We start from the raw sequence: 17,367 nt of genomic DNA on the forward strand, positions 1-17,367 counted from the left end.
ATTCTCACCCTCCTCCAAGAGGGTAGAGAATTCCTGCTTTGAATCTTGAGGCAGAGAGCCTTTAAACTTGGCCAGGGAGTCCCAAAGACTGCAATTGTATCTCCCTGCGACGGGGTTAGGAATCACCACCGCTGGCGCCTCCCACTGGTTGCTCTGGGAATTAGCTCTGTCCAGTCACGGAGCACCTTTTTTGCGTGGTGCCTTGCCCTTCGTCTGCACTGCTGCTTTGGGGACCCTCGTTGCTCCCCGCTCGGCAGCGTCCTCTTCGGGGCACTGCACTCCGGCAGTGCCCACTGCTATGGTCTCACCCCCTTCCGGGGGTTTGGTGTTATCAGCAGTCCACAATCTACACCTGTTGTAGTGGCCGGCTGCAGCCTCTAAGTCTAGCCCCTTATCGCAGGGACTAGCCGCAGCCTGGATCAGGCCACGCTCCTCTTCAGCCAGGTGTAGCACAAGGGGAAGAGGGGGACCCAGGCCCACCTGCTACTCTGGGTCCCGACCCAGGGACCCTCTAGCGGCAGCCTCTCTGCCCTCCTTCTCTTCCCTTGCTCTGCTATTGTCCCTGGGTCACTTCCCCTTCGGCCCTATGCACCTACCGGGCCTACGCCAGCAGCCTGGGGTTTTCCCTGGCCGGCACTCCCCAACTCCTTCTGGCCTTCCCCAGCACTGCTCTATCCAGGGTGCTACCTTCCAGCTCAGGAGTCAGTCCTCCTCCCTTAACCCCCAAGGAGAGACTGCCTGCTCCCTTCCTGGGGCAGCCTTTATATATGGCTGAGTCTGGCTCTGATTGGCTGTCTCTAACTCAGTCTCTGACTGGCTCCCTAGCAGGCTTTCTCTGATTGGCCGCCCACATGCACCACCTCCCTGGCCTGCTGAAGCCCCATCTAGTAAAGGAGTGGGGCAGCCACCCCGCTACACTCCCTAACAAACCTTGCTGGTTAGAGATATGCAGTTGAAGGCTACCCATTGAATAAACGTCTCTCCCAAACAGGTCAAGTTTTTGTGTGTCTTTTTGTTTGGGGGTAGCACTCAAATGGGCCTGCCTGTCCCTTTTGTGGGCTGCCGACACAACCAGGGAACCTGGGGGTGGGAGGTGTGCGCGAGTACAGGTACTCAAACCCACTTGCTGGCACGTAGTACTTCTCCTCTGCCCGCTCTGAGGTGAAGGCAGAGAAGGAGTTTTCCACAGGGCCTTGACCGCACCCATTACAGCCTCATTAATGGGGAAGGCCACTTTGGAGGGAGCTACTGCAGCCAGAATGTCAATAAGGCTGTGGGATTTTTCCTTAAGCTCCTCAGTTTCCACCCCCAGAAGATCCTGATAGGCCTTGAAGATGTCCTGTGGAAGCGAGCTACTGGGCCCCTATACAGCCTTGTCTGGGGAGGACGAGGAGGCAGCTTGCACCGGAGGAGGGACTCCTTCCTCTTCCTCAGCCTCAACAATGTCCACAGAAGCCAACTCCTGGATGTCTGTACCGGAGTCTAGGTCTGGTGCTGAGCAGGAAGGTGCAGTAGCCCACCTCTATGAAACCACAGAGTATGATCGATGGGAGGGAGGACCCAGTACCAGAGTAATTCCCCAATGGGTCCAGTATGGCCACTGCACAGGCCACTGACCCATGGGTCAGGTGACAGCGAGGGGACCCACACCGAGGTCCGGTGGCGCATAGGCTGAGTACTGGTGGTGATTCTTAGGCTGCACATAGTTTTCCCCTTCAGACTCTGATGAAGAATTCTCCTTTGGTGACCATGGTGGAACAATACCCCTCTCTGCCTCCATATGGTGCCAAGAGTATGGGGACTGGCAGCAGAACGGAGATGGCTGCAACAACCAGATCAGGGCCAGTTTGCCCCTAAAGGGTGCCACAGGGCCCAGTACCAGGAAGGAGCTTGACACTCCCTGCTCTTTCCTGCTCTCAGTAATCGGAGGAGACAGCTGTCCCATTGGAGCCGGGGTGACCAGGAGTGAAAGTAAATCTCTGGCCACTGCAAAGGCCTCCAGGGTTGTTGGGACAGCGAAACCACTAGTGCCGCAGTAGCTTCTGGATGTCGGCAGAGGGTCCTGCACCAGACTCAATGCTCTGAGTGGAGTCAACGGTGCCAACATGGGACTGGGGGTGAAGGAGTAGCCTGGTGCAGGTTGCACTGAGCTTCCTTTCCCCATGCTTTTCTTTTTTCTGTGCTGGTGAGCACCCTCTGTTGGTGTGCTGCTTTTTGTGTTTCTTTGTAGTTCTGGAGATGGTGAACGGTGCTAGGAAGAGCATGGTGCCGGAGGAGGGCTTCATTCTGAAGCCAAAGTGCTTGGTGCAGAATCGGAATAACTTGGCTCTGAGGCTGGTCCGAGATTAGGATAGCCTTCAGTCTTATCATTCTGTCCTTTTTGGTCTAAAGTCCTGACAAATCTGGCACTCATGCAAGGTTTGAAGCCCGGGGCATGCCCAGCCCCTGGGGCGAAGGGAGTCCCTCAATGATAGCGACTATATAGCTACACTAATTATTTACTCTAACTACAAAATCTATGAACACTGAAAACTAGATTTAATTAACAAACTAGGGATTAGAGCCCAAATCCCACTGGGAAGAAGCCTTGCCGAAGAAAGAGGGGTCGTTCCAGCAACTGTCATGAGTGATAAGATGGAACAGAGGGTGTGTGGCCAGCAGCACCCCTTATACAGGCGCATGAGCCTGTAGCTCCAGAGAGTACTAGAGCCAGCCCGATGGACACCGCTGAGGGAAAAATCTCTGGCAACAGTGTATGATGAGTGCACACACCTAACATGGAATGGACATGAACAAGCCCTGGAAGAAGAAGAAGAAGAAAGAAAGATTTGTACCCTTCAAAGTTTCTATTTCAAAAGCAAGAAAAACAATAAATTCTTTAATAAACCAAAATTGTACAGAAGTATCTAGAAACCAAGAAAAAAATTAATCAGTTTATCTGAAAAAAATGTAAGATTTTAATTGGAAACAGTCAACAACTAAGTACTTGTGTTCAGAATCTACTGAGAGGAATTAACTGGATCCTGAAACTAACCAAGAAGAGAAGCAGACAACAGCTGGACAAAGTCAAAATAGTTGTGTAGCAGGGCAATCACCCCACTCCAACTCAGAAAGGGTTAAAAGCCAGCCCTTGGGGAGGGATGGGGCTGAGAGCCAATAAGAAAAGGCTGGGAGGCAGCCAATCAGGGCCAGGCTGGGCCCTATAAAAGGGCTGTGAGCCAGGAGGTGAGTCAGTCTCTCTCTAGCTTTGGAGAGATGGATCTAGCTACCTGAAGGAGCAAAGGGTACCATGGACAGAGCAGTGCTGGGGAAGGGGCAGGCTGAGCTGGGGACCTCCCAGGCTGCAGCCTGACAGGAAGGCTTAGAGAGGTACTGGGCTGCAGGGAAAGGCAGCAGGTCCAAACCCCCCTTGCCAATGATGAGTGGCCATTACACTGAAGTCTGCCCCAGTGAACAGGGGCTAGATGATGACTGGCAGTAACCACTGAGGCAAGGTGGGCTTAGAGGGTTGAGGGTTCCCCTGGAAGGGGGGACACAGAGAGTGGGGGTCCTGTTGGGGAAGAACGGCAGGGTAAGGGGCACCGGGGTCCAGGAGGGACACAGGGTCTGAGGCAGGTGAGCCGCTGGCCAGCAGAGGGCACTTTGAGCTGGAAGCAAGCTAATTCCCAGGGCAACCAGCAGGAGGCGCCAAACCGGTAAGTCTCACTTTGCTACAAGGTCAGTGTGGGCAATGAACATATCTGCTAATCTTGATCTTCTACATTAACTTTGTAAACTAGTGAATGTGAAAACTCCGATGAAGTAAGCTGTAGCTGACGAAAGCTTATGCTCCAATAAATTTGTTAGTCTCTAAGGTGCCACAAGTCTTCCTTTTCTTTTTGTGGATACAGACTAACACGGCTGCTACTCTGAAACCTGTCAAACTGTTGAAGTCAAACTTGGGGAGGGAAAAATACTTCAGAATTATTGTATAAGCTATCTGCTGGCTCACAAGAACAGAGCAGAGGCAGCACAACATGCTGTGTCAAAACAAAACTGACAGGACGAATTTTAGGCCTACTAGCCTTGGTAAGGTAACAGCCATACCACTTTGGGCTGTGACTGTTATGTGAGTGTTTAAATGGGAGACCTCCAAGAAAAACTCAGATGCGGCAAAGAGCGGTAGTGATTCAGTAGGTGGTACTTCCACTCACAGCAATATTGATATTATTCCCTTTCTGAGTCTCATGGGGAAAAAATGTGCTGTTGGAGCTGAAATCTTTCAGGTCAAATGTAAAACCAAGGTCCTGACTAGCCCATTAATTAAACAGATTCCAGAATAGATTTGAAAGAGCAAAAGGTATTCGCTCCAGAATCCTGCTCACATTACTACTTCAGTAATACTCTGCCTAGTAAATATTTTCTTTGTAATTTCAGTTTGAGTAACTAGTCTCATTAAAAATGACTACATTCTACTCTTGAGGTGGCCGCACATCAGCAGCGGGTAAGTACGTTTTATTTTCTGTATAGATTTTACACAGTGTGCACACGTATGTATAAAAACATATTACAAACAAACTATGTTAAGAACATATTAAAGTTGCAAAGTTAATCACTTGATTTAGGAAATGTCAAGTTAGGAAGACCGGGAACTGTGCTTGAACATGTGAAAGTGTTACAAAATGCAAGTACTCTGGAAAAAAAATCAGGTCCCAGTCATCTCAAATTAGGCACCCAAAGTTAGTGGAAACTTTTGACCTTAATCTCTGGGCCTCCGCTCCCCATCTGTAAAATGGGGATACCATTCCCTCACCTCAAAGAAGTATTGTGAAGATAAATTTGTTGATGTTTGTGAAGCCCCTGGATACTACAGTGTTGAGTGCCATAGAAAAACCCAAAGAAAATTAATAATTCTGTGTTCAGAGCAGGATTTGTATAGTATGCAGTAAATAAGGCATCGGGTCACAAACAATGAGAAAACAAAATATTGAGTAGGTGCTCAGTAAGTAAGCACCATCTCTCTTGTGAACTAAATGAGGACAGGAGTCCTGTGGAAAAACTAGTATGTGACCATGTAAGCACAAAGGGGCTGAACTAAGGTGGCATATGCAAACATAATCATGGCATTTCCTAACTTTTCAGTGCTTGATTTGCAACTTAATGTTTTTAACATAGTTCTTGTGTGTGTAATATATCATACATGAATCTGTGAAACATTTTAGGATTTTTCTTTCATCAACAGACAATTGTTTTCATATCCAGTAGTTACGTAATCTGTTCTTTCAGCAGTCACTAACCTTGATCTATGAATTTCTATCTGACATAATCCTAGTGATGCGAAAGTTCTATACCTAGCTTTTAACTCTACCAACAAACTTCTAGTTTCCCCTCTCAATAAGACTCTGAGATGTTGAAGAAAAGTGTTTCCAGGACTGAATCCACAGGATAGGTAGCAAATTTAAAAGAGAGTCACTCATCAACTATACAAAAATTGCATTAAAGTTTCTCTGCTTAACTGCTATCTCTCGCTACAGCACTCAAACACCATGTTATTTTTAGAAAAATAAGTTCTATATATCAGCCAAATACGTCATTTTAAATAAAACCCAGAAAGATCCAAAAATAATATCCTGTTCCATCTCTTGGGTATCAAAGAAGAAAATGTAATGGAACTTGAGCATCAACAGATGAAAGTAAACATTAAACCATGAAATGGAAAATACTCACTGGAAGCATTCCATGCCCACTCCTGCAAAATTTGGAGAGATTCTATTCCAATTTTTGTACACTTAATGACTATTTGCTTTGAAATTTGCTGCTCTCCTGGTGGATAAAGTCTTTGAGGCAGAAATTGTCCTCTTTGCCAAACTTGGGGCATACACAAAATACACCTTTCACAATACTAATATTTAACAAAGGTAGCATATACATTTGTAGCTAATTTAAAAAACGGCATTAAAAATTTATTCACTTCCATTTGCTTTATCAGAGATATATTTGGTGACCATAAGAACTGAAAATTAAAACAGTATTGTGATTATTTATCCTTACTAAGATTTCAGCCTACTCCGGCAGTTCAAACTTAGTTTTTCACTTAAGTAGAAGTCTTGCATGAAAGACTCTCTAACCTTGGAGAAAAACCTCAACAATAACCAGATGGAGTGGGAAAAGTTTCACTTTCATTGAAATAGGACTTTCTCCCTTTCCACAATAATTAATTTCTTGGATATTTCCAAAATGAAGAGTTCAGAATTCTGGATTGCACTTCAGAGTCCTGTGTAAAGTCAGTTTCTTTCATCTGTAACTGTAAGAACCACACTTAGGAACTAGTCAAACAAGCTGACCTTGGGAGATGGACTAGATGACCTAATGGGTCCTTCCCATTTCTATAATCTCTGTAATATGATTGTATGAAACTCTCTTTTTCTCTGTGTTGGCATTCACTTGAAGCATTCTAGAAAGAGAGCCTGAGTTTTTGTTTTGTCTTCCCAAACTTTTCTAAGACTATTGGATCTCAGGTTTGTTTTCTTTAAACTCAAGAAAAGCGCAAAGAGAATGTATTGTAGCTGAAATACTCAAAAGCCCTCTAGGAACAAGTTTCCCTGAGGTATCTTTCAGTGGAAATATGGTGCAATTATTTAACCTCATTTTAATTCTTCTTGAACCAAAAAACCCTAGAGTTTTTAAGGCCATGTATAATAAGATGTGAACCAAAAAGATCACCTTTATACACACTCTATACAACATGTAAGCAGAATATTGCTTTCTCAACTGAGAGAATAAAAGGCTTTTTTTTGGTTGTTACTCAGCAAAGCCTATTTAATAATTTTAATAAGACCAGGACTATGAGGAGGCTCATGTTAGACTGACCTGCCTCTGAAGAGCTTCCTCTATAACCCATGTAGTATTGTCAACAGCTGGAGTTCCTGACGGATTCTTCCTGACCTGCTGAAATGGTGGACAATTTAGAACTTAAGTCTCAGCAAATTAAGGACCTTTGAAGTCCCTCATCCTAGGTCAGGGGTGGGCAAACTTTTTGGCCTGAGGGCCACATCGGGGAACAGGAAATTGTGTGCCGGGCCATAAATGCTCACAAAATTGGGGTTGGGGTGTGGGCTCTGGGAATGAGGAGTCTGGGGTGTAGGAGGGTACTCTGGGCTGGGACTGAAGGGTTCAGCGGGGGATCAGAGCTGGGGCACGGGTGCAGCAAAGAGTGCAGGTTCTGGCTCGGGGTGCAGGCTCTGGGGTGGGGCTAGGGCTGAGGTTTGGGGTGCAGGAGGGTGCTCTGTGCTAGGATCGAGGGGTTTGGGGAGGGGGAATCAGGGCTGAGGCAGGGGGTTTGGGGCATGGGGAGAGGCTCAGGGGTGCAGGCTCCGAGCAGTGCTTACCTCAGGCGGCTCCCAGAAGCAGTGGCATGTCCCTTCTCCGGCTCCTAGACATGGAGAAGCCCCCGACCTTCAGAGCGGGGCCACGGCGCAGCTTCCGGGAGCCGCATGGTGCGGCCCCGTCCCGGCACCCCAGCTGGAGTGCCGAAGCGGGGCTGAGCCGCATATTGTGGCCCCAATCCAGTTCCCTAGCGGGAGCTCGCAGGCTGACTTGAAACGGCCCGTGGACCATAGTTTGCCCACCCCTGTCCTAGGTTAAAACTGTGGTATTTCTAATGAGAAAGGAGACTAAAGAACTGACACTACAGTCAGGTCTATACTAAAAAAAAGTTTGTTGGTATAGCTATACCAGCCAATCCTCCAATGTAGATGCAGTTTACACCAGCAAAAAAGTGATTTTGCCAGCATAGTTTATACCAATTCTCAGAGTAAAATAAGCGATACCAGCAAAAGGGCTTTTATGCTGGGACAACTGCGTATACTGTGTATACTTTTGCGAGTGCACAAATTGGCACACTCCTAATTGACACTGATATGCCAGCAAACATTTCTAATGCAGACCAGGCCTTAGAAATAACAAAACAGTGTCCGTAAGTTTTACAAAGGAAAGTTCCCACTTTAGCAGAACAAACATACATAGAGCCAGATTCTGGTTCCCCACTAGCCCTTTTGTACCACTCTGCAAAGGGGTGAAGGAGAGGGGCTCTAAAACTGCCCTAAACATACAGCTAAGGATTCTCCTGGAACATGCAGAGCTGGCACTACATAAATTCCCCTTCTATAGCCTCCTTGACACCGAGGACCTACTGGGAGTGCTCAGAGGGTAGGAGGCTATGATAAATGAGGGGGGGAGGGAAAGTAGCTCCCTTTTATGGACACTCTGCCAGCCAGTAGCTATAAAATCCCTCTTAGTGGCTGTTCTTTAATTGCTCTACCTGTAATGGGTTAAAAAGTCTCACTGCTATGCATCGGTAAAAGAAAGTGAGTAGGCACCTGGCCAAAAGAACCAATGGGAAGACCAGAAATTGTTAAAATTTAGAAAAAACTCCCCTTTTGTCTCTCTGGCTGTTCTCCCGGGGAGAGGCAGATAGGGCAGCAACTATGCTGTAAGAAGCTTGGGCCAGGTATGAAAAAATTATCCGTATCATACTTAGAAACTACTCATTTAAAACCCCAGATACGTAAGTAGATCAGGAAATGTCTCGGAAGACGCGATTAGGTTTATCCCTTTTATTTCTTTATGGCTTGTGGATTCCTCTGTGCTAACCCCAAGTGCTTTTGTTTTGCTTGTAACCTTTAAGCTGGACCTCAAGAAAGCTATTCTTGGCGTTTAATTCTGGTAGTTGCTCTTTTAAAAATCTAGCAATAGCCTGAGTTCCCAGATGCTTTTTTTTTTTCCCAATAAAATTTACCTTTTTTTAAAAAACAGAATTGTATTTTTGTATCTTAAGAGGTTTGTGCGCACTGTTTAATTAGCTGGTGGCAAAAGCTGATTTCCCCCCCACACCCCTTTTTTTTCCTCCTCTCTTCTTTCTCAGCCCTTCCCGGGAGGGGTAAAAGGGCTTGAGGGTACCCCAGAGGAAGAAATTCCCAAGTGCGCCTTCCTGAGCTCTCAAAGGGGTTCTGCACTTGGAGCGGCCAGTATTAATTTTTAGAATCCTTGTGGGCTCCCACCTTCCCCACTCGAAGTGCCAGAGTGGGGAATTAGCCTTGACAGAGACAGTGTAGCCAAAGCACCCAGCGCCAGCGGTCCCAGCCTGGTGTGATTGCTCACTGGGGCCATTTCAAGCTTATGTCAGAGCAGCCCTGGCCCCCAGCAGTCACAAGAATCAGAACAGGATACATTCACCCCACCAGCTAAGTGAGCAGAGTTCCAGGTTAGCTAAAAATGTAGCACAGATAGAAGCACACTACTGCAAATTTAAAAATAAATAAATAAATAAAATTCTGCATCACTCTTCATTGTGAAACCTCCTAGAGAGCTTTAAAAACAAACAAACAAACAAAAAAAAACTTTTCCCCGCTATGAAGATTTACTTGGACAGTGTTTTCTTCTCCTGAAGTTATATATGGAGCTAAAATTAAGAGTCAAGCGCAAATCCTTACTTTTTTTTTGCCTTATCATTAAAACAATACTTTTTAATCCAATCTGATTTATTTTGTGCTGTTTACTTCCTGCATTTCTTTCAGTTTAGATAAGCACACTGGCTACATTCCACCCCTCCATCCTTTTTTAATAAGCATATATTCGTTCTGGGTCTAATTCACTTCCATAATAATGCTTGTGTTCACAACACTGTAAATGTTTAAATCCAAAAAGTCATTGAAATTTAAAAATAAGTTAAACATTTCTAATCATATTACATTTCATAAAATTTTGAAGGTCTGTAGTTTGACTAATCTAATGGTAAGTATTTATAAGAGTTTGTTAGCTACCTGCCTCTTACATAGTCAGCACCTATGGAGAAAATAAAGCTACTACTTTGTAAAAATTGTGTGTGTATAAAATTAAACTACAGATTATTCAATTTTATATTATCCTAGATTGTGAACCTAAAGCCTTTACAGTATTATTCTAAAGGTTTAGCCATTTAATGAAATTCAATAAAACATGTTAATGCCTAATTTGATGCATATAAATTTGTTTAATCTGTTTCTCTCATATTATAAAGCACAGACTTACCGTTTTAATTTCTGAGATCTGCGTTTGTGTTCTTTGAACTGCATTTTGACATCATGATATCAGTTTGTACATTAATTGCATCATTTGCAAGCTTCTGCTCTAAAATGAAATAAAAACCAACGTAAGTGTGGAATTAAAGGACAACTCAAATTCTGTAAACAGTCCAAAATACAAGGAATTTGTAAAAGAGAGGACAATATTTTGGTCATAAATAATAATGTAAAGGTCCCTTATGTAATTTCTCAAAACCATCCAGAGAGAGAGATCTATATCAGTACACAAGAAAGGTAAGCTCTTGTGTTAAAGGTCTATCGTGAAAGTGACAACATTCTCCAGTATTTTAGTTTCATAGTGAGAATCAGATGTAAATTTCGGAATTTGTATTTTTTTAAAATGATTAAAAAAGATTTCAAGAAATGAAAGGTCAAAAAAGGAAAAGACTCAGCAAGAAGTGAAAAGATAAATTACAAGATTTATTTTACCAGGACATTTTAAAACTACTACAAAAATCATATTTTAAATTCAGCAATTGCTGGAAACCAATAGGCTGCTATTAGTCAACAAGAATGAAAATTAGAAGAGAAATGCAGTAGTTCTGTATCCTGTTTAATTATGCTAAATTTTTCATACACAAAGAATTCTAAGTTATAAACAAAAAAAGGCAAGAACAGTTCAAATTATGTTTTGTGCAAATTTTAATTCAAGCCTCAACAAACGTCCTCAATGCATGAAAAAGCACTGAGTGTAGTTTACTACCTCCTGAACATGTCAATACATTCAATATCTTATTCATTAGTTAATATCTAGTAAGATGGTGCAATGTACAAAATCAAAGTTCAATTTAAAAAGTATACATATATTTAACTGTCATTGTATAAATGCAACTATCGGGATTTAACAAAGAATTTAGTTAAATACAAACATTGTAATTGCTGCTCCACAGACTTGCATCTGAAACACAAAAGTATAGTCTCTAAGCAGCAATTCTACTTCATGTATCCACAACTATATACACCCCCATAGAGAAAAAGGAGCAACAGAAGTTACTCAATTTATTCATCCAATGTGTAAGCATTCCCAGAATGACTGAACCATTCACTGAAAAGAAAAAAGCTCTAAAGTCCATTTTTCTAAACACTGTTACTGAAAAGTTAAAATACAAAATGAACCTTGATAAGAATTTCTATCCTAATCAGTTTTAATAAAAAAGGACATTCCTAAAGATTACTTCAGTGTGTTCATTTTTACCTCTAATGCTGCTACAGAGCTTTTCCAGAGTTTCCAAGCCTGTAATTTTGTTTCACCCTAGGTAACCTAAAAGGTAATATAAAAAGAGAACACTTTAACATGAACTCTCATAAAAATCAATCATGCCATGTGGTAGTCTGTTTTCTTGCATTTTAAGATTTAGCTCTGTGGCAACAGCACATGGTCCTTCAAAATCTAATCATCACACATCCTTTCTTGGCTGGGGATACAGACAGTGAGTGTCTGAAATATTGGTTCTAAGTGCTCAGGAGATATTTGCATATTTTCTGTTTTATTTGCTAAAGTAATTGCTAGAGACCAATTAGATTTACAGCCTTTAAAACAAACAAAAAAAAACTTCAGTGTGTGTTTCATTTATTGTCAAAATGGAGTTTTAAAGAAACTTAATATTCACCATACTTTAAAAGGCTTATAGCATGCATTAGTTTTATGGTGAAATAAATGCAAACACAATTATTACTTCATTTTATAAAAGGGTCCTCCATTACATTCAGGAAAATACAGAGTACAGTATGTAAAATCAGATATTATATTTTGCGCTCTTGTGCAAAAGAGAACTGCTTGAACTTTATATCCCAAGATATCATATTAAGCCATGTCTTTCTCATGTAAAGACCCTTTTCTCCAGGATACATTTATTTTTTCCTTTCTTTTCTCCAGAAAGTACAGACAATCACTTGGTACATTTAGCGATCAGAGCTGAAGTTTAATGAGTTCCTGTTGTGTCTAATTTGTTATTTATCATCAAATTACATTCACACTGTCTAAAATGTGCATGATTTCTATTGAACCAGTATATGGTCTAACAGTAAAATCATTTTAGTTGCTGTTAGTATGTTATTAAAGAAATCATTGTTTTCTATCTAGTAAAATTGCTAAATCTGGTTTTAAAAAAAAAACTTGTTAAAGATAGAAATGGTTCTCTCTACAAGGGGGAGCAGAATGTTTTCTCCGATGCACAGAAGTAGTCAAAATATATTATAATAAACTGAACAGAAAAAAAAATGCCACAATCCTTTGGCATAATATCTAACTTCATACACTATATAGTATTATTTTTTGATTATTAATGTAGGAGGCAAACATATTAAGGTGACAAAATGGAGACGGACTAAGTATCATTGATTCATTAAAAGTCAATGACAACTTCTGTTAACACTACATAGCCGTAAAACAGGGGATTCAAATTTTAATTGATGGGCATGACACTGACTGCCCTTCAGCATGGTAGGCCCTCTTAAGGCCAAAACTAACATGTATCCCAGATAGGCCACACACCAGAAACTCAGTCAAGTTCTAGTACAAAACAGCAAGCTTACAAAACATTAGCATCTAAATGATGCTGGCTGAAACCTTGGACAAAAACCTGTTGCAGCGGACAGCCAACCCTTCATGTCTGAAGGCCAAGGGAAACAACAACTTGCAAGTGAGCACTGCTGAACGATGGCAATAGCGAGTGGTTACCAAAACAAACTACAAAACCCACTCCCTTCCTTCACTGCAATGTGTTGCAGATACCAGTCAAATTTTACAGTCAAAGGTCTCTTTTACCATACACTGAACAAGCAACCCACCCAATCTACAGTAAGTGGAAAGCATATTAAAAGAACACACAGAAGAAAAGGGGAAACCATGACACTGCTAAATGATAAAACTGGAAAGAGAAGATATTTAATGTACGGTGGCGTTACTGTGGAGAAAAACTGTATAGCCGAGGTAGGTTTTTCATTTTTGTAGGATAATAGGACTCTCGTTCATTTCTGATTAATAAAGATAAAATGAATGACAAACATTCATTAAGAACACTATAACATGGCAACTTACTATGATTGGTTCATAAGTTTTACAAGTTTAGTTTAGCAGTATGATGAACTAGAATTTTGTTTTGAGTTGTTTATGCAATATAAAAAATTCACTTTTAATTAAAGCTAAAAGCTGAGATTTCCAAAAGTAAACTATTGATTTGGGAGGCCTAACTATACTAATTTTAAAGGGTGCTGATTTTCAGAAAGTGTTGAGGACCCTCCCTTTAAAAATCAGGCCTCTTTAAGGTGGCTCAAGTTAAGCACTCAAAAATATCATTTCCAAACTCAACAGTCACTTCTGAAAACCTTGGCAAGAATCTTCCAGGCATTTTGGCTAATTGCTACTTAACGGTCAGCCAAATGTCAGTAAACTTAGCCAAAACACACCAGGCCAGTAGGAAGGGCAGACACGGATTCATAAGCATTATGGTACCTAAAAAGTAATTCAAAGAGCCATGCTGCAAAATGAATAAAAATTTAAGTTTATTTTATCTATAGTTAGCAATTCAAAGATTGCCAGAAAAAAAGCCAAAACAGAATTTCAGAATTAAACTTCCAGAGGTGTGGTAATGACAGTGTTTTCCAACACAAGTTATCAAAGCTGCTGCTTGATTTAAAAATCTTCTATAGTTTGATAGAAAGAAATTTTCCCCCTCAAACTGCTACACTAATTTTCTAATAAAACCATAGGGAATCATGGAAATGTTAAAAATAATTCACAAAATTCACTCATTAGGCCCCTATCCTGCTGCTGGATCTGCACAACTGATCTGATGACAATGGGTCTCCATGCAGGAGTAAGGGTTGCCAGCATGAGTCCAATTGCAGGATCAGTATTTATATCAACATTCACCAAGCCATTTCTAAGATTGCCAAAGACCTCATGCAAAATTTCTGGGATAAAACAAAAAAATCTCCATTCTTCCCATTCAGTACCAAACAAAGCATTCAGAAGGAATAAAATAGTTTGACAACTCAGGGTGATTGGCAGCCTATAGTAATATCAAGTAGCAAATAAACCTTTTCCTAAGGTAAGCAGTGTTTAAATGTGAATTATTCTTTAGAAAACAAAATGCAACAAAACAAAACCATGACACTGTATTACAGTAACCAAAAAACATCAGTTTTAGACTGGATGCAATTATTAGCATTATAAATAGACATTTTGTACACAAAAAGATATACAGTAAAATAAAATACCATCCTAATTATAAGAGTAGGGCTAAAATTCTGTCAGCAGTTACCCTTATTGTCTGGTATTAACTCCACAGTAAAGACTTCTTAATAACCATGGGCCCAATCCTTCTGCCATTGAAGTCAGTAGCAAAACTCATATCAGGCCTCAAGTAGCCTCCTAAGCAAATAGTTTAAGGGCAAACATTAAGAAAAATCTTTCCTCATCACTACTGTGAACCGAACTACTGATCACATGGGAACATTCCTCCCACTAGGATTATACAGAACTGTGGTGTATATTTTCAGAAGTGACTAGTGATTTGGGGAATTTCATTTTTGGAGTGCCCCCATCTAAGAATTTGTTTTCTGATTTTCAGAAATGCTGAGCTTTTCTACTCTGAAAAGTCAGATCTCTTTGAGGTGTCTATAGTGGGGCACTTAAACTGCACTATCATGACAACTTTGGTAAACTGTTCCAGCAGTTAATTGCTCTCGCTGTTAAAAGTTTATGCTTTATTTTCAGTATGAATTTGTCTAGCTTCAACTTCCAGCCATTGGATCATGTGATGTCTTTCTCTGCTAGATTAAAGAGCCCATTATTAACTGTGTGTTCTGTATATACTGTAATCAAGTCACCCCTTAACCTTCTCTTTGTTAAACCAAACAGATTGAGCTCCTTGAGTCTGTCACGAATAGGCAGATTTTCTAATCCTCATCATTCTCACTGCTCTTCTATGAGCCCTCTCCAATTTATTAACATCCTTCTTGAATTGAGAACACCAGAACTAGACACAGTATTCCAGCAGCAGTTGCACCAGTGCCAAACAAAGGTAGAATAACCTCTCTACTCCTACTTGAGTTTTGAATAGGGCTAGAAAACCCATTAGAGGCAGAGAGTCATAGAAATGTAGGACTGGAAGGGACCTCGGGAAGCCATCAAGTCCAGCCCCCTGTGCTGTGGTAGGACCAAATAAACTTAGACATCATTGACATGTATTTGTCCAACATGTTCTTTAAAACCTTCCATTGATGGGGATTCCACAATTGCAGAGCTCTGGAAGTTAAGATAGTACAAAATTTTCCAACTAGCCCTAACTTTCTCTATATTCTTACAAACTGCTTTGAGGCTAAGTACACGTAGGGCTGGGAGAGACCTTCAGTTAAAAGGGAACCACAGAGTACTAACCAACACACAACCACGGGCACAGGAAATTACTCCCTTCCCCTTAATTGACTGTATTATAGACAGTTTTTGAGTTGTAAATCCAGCATAGAGAGCATGTGTACACAGCTCTGAAGTACACTGCAGGGAGCATTTCTGAGAATTACAAGACTTACGGGTTTAGCAGAAAGAGTATGTGCGGGGGGGGAGGGGGGGGAAGGGTACTAGTGCTAAGACTCAGGACATGCGGAAGTAGTTATGGTGGGTATCTGTGTGACGTGCCATTGAAGGTGTTTTTCTTCCTTGTATCTGAATATGGTTGTAATCTTTCCAGTATGAACAGGTTCTGGAACAGGAGCAGATAGGCAGACTTCAAGACTGCTCTGCAGCTCTCCCGGTATGATCCCAGCAAAGTGGAGGTTCCACTGGAAGTAAAATGGTAATCCTGAAAGGGAGGGGCAAGACTAATGTTCAGGTTTTCTGGACCTTCTCAATTAGCCCCAGTTCATTGTGAAGCTATTCCAAAGGCACCCAAAGATCTTTGGCTGCAGGAGCACATCTGGTGCTCAGGGAGTGAATCCATTCCAGCTGCTACGCTCTATTACAAAACAGAAAATTCCTTTAACTGGCCATGAGATGGAAAAGAGGAGCAGGAGTAAGACCTTGAAAGGGAGGTTACTATTAAAGCTCCTCAAGGATTAGTCCTGTGACCAATCTTCTTAACATCTTCATTAATGACCTTGGTACAAAAAGTGAGACTCCAGTAATAAAATTTACAGATGACACAAAGTTGGGAGGTACTGCCAATATGGAGAACAACCAGAATCATACAAGAAGATATTGTCAACCTTGAAAACTGGAGTAACAGAAATGGGATGAAATTTAATAACTCAAGGTTTAATTTAATAGCACTTGGGGACTAACAAGAATTTTTGCTATAAACTGGGTATATATTAGTTGGAAGCAACAGAGAAGGAGAATGATTATGAGCCACCAATGTGATGCAGCTGTGAAAAAGGCTAATGCAATCATACGATGCACCAGGTGAGGTGCTTCCAGTATAGATAGGAAAATGTTATTACCATTATACAAGGCACTGGTGAAACCTCTTCTGGAATACTGTCTGAAGTTCTGGTCTCCCATGTTTAAGAAAGATGAATTCAAAAGGGAATAAATGCAGAGAAGAGCTACTAAGATGATCAGCGGAATGGAGAACCTGCCTTACAAGATGAGACTTGGGGAGCTTGGCTTGTTTAGCCTAGTAAAATTAAGGCTATGGGGAGATATGATTGTTGTATATAAATACATCAGACGAATAAAAATCAGGGAGGGAGAGAGAGGAGTTATTTATGTTGAGGGCCAATTCTGGCACAAGAACAAATGGATACAAACTGGCCATCAGTAAGTTTAGGCTTGAAAGTAGACAAAGGTTTCTAACCATCAAAGGAGTGCACCTCTGGAACAGCCTTCCAAAGGGAGTAGTGGGGGCAAAATAACCTAACTTCTTTCATGACACAGCTCGATAAGTTTATGGAGGGGATGGTATGGTGAGATTGCCTACAATGGCATGTGGCCCATCTGTGACTATCAGCAAGTCTCTCCAATGCCAGAGATGGGGAGGGCTCTCAGTGATTACAGAGAACTCTTTCCCAGGTGTCTGGCTGGTGGGTCTTGCCCACATGCTAGGTTGTACCGGATTGTCACATTTTGGGTTGAGAAGGAACTTTCCCCCAGAATAAGGTGGCAGAAACCCCGGGTTGTTTTGGGGGTGTTTTTGCCTTCCTCTGCAGCATGGGGCATGGGTCACTTGCTGCTTTGAACTAGAGTAAACGGTAGATTCTCTGTAACTTGAAGTCTTTAAGATTGGAGGACTTCAGTAACTCAGCCCGAGGTTATGGGCCTACTATC

The 17,367-nt window shown here is 41.8% G+C and overlaps 1 protein-coding gene across 6 annotated transcripts in view; it reads right to left on the bottom strand.

Annotated features, from left to right (window-relative positions):
* The window catches only part of DICER1 (dicer 1, ribonuclease III), a 98,598-nt gene that overhangs the window by 65,860 nt on the left and 15,371 nt on the right, over positions 1–17,367 (bottom strand). The window contains exons 2-5 of one of the 6 annotated variants that reach the window (XM_074956175.1): positions 11,296–11,361; positions 10,048–10,146; positions 7,368–7,411; positions 6,850–6,924 (exon numbers count right to left, since the gene is read on the bottom strand). The gene's annotated coding sequence lies outside the window, so the exon portion shown is untranslated. Of the gene's footprint in view, positions 1–6,849; positions 6,928–7,367; positions 7,412–10,047; positions 10,147–11,295; positions 11,362–17,367 lie in introns of all 6 variants that reach the window. The other 5 variants (XM_074956174.1, XM_074956176.1, XM_074956173.1 and 2 more) reach the window with 5 other exon arrangements.

Source organism: Natator depressus, chromosome 6, assembly GCF_965152275.1.
Source record: "Natator depressus isolate rNatDep1 chromosome 6, rNatDep2.hap1, whole genome shotgun sequence".
Lineage (NCBI taxonomy): Eukaryota > Metazoa > Chordata > Testudines > Cheloniidae > Natator > Natator depressus.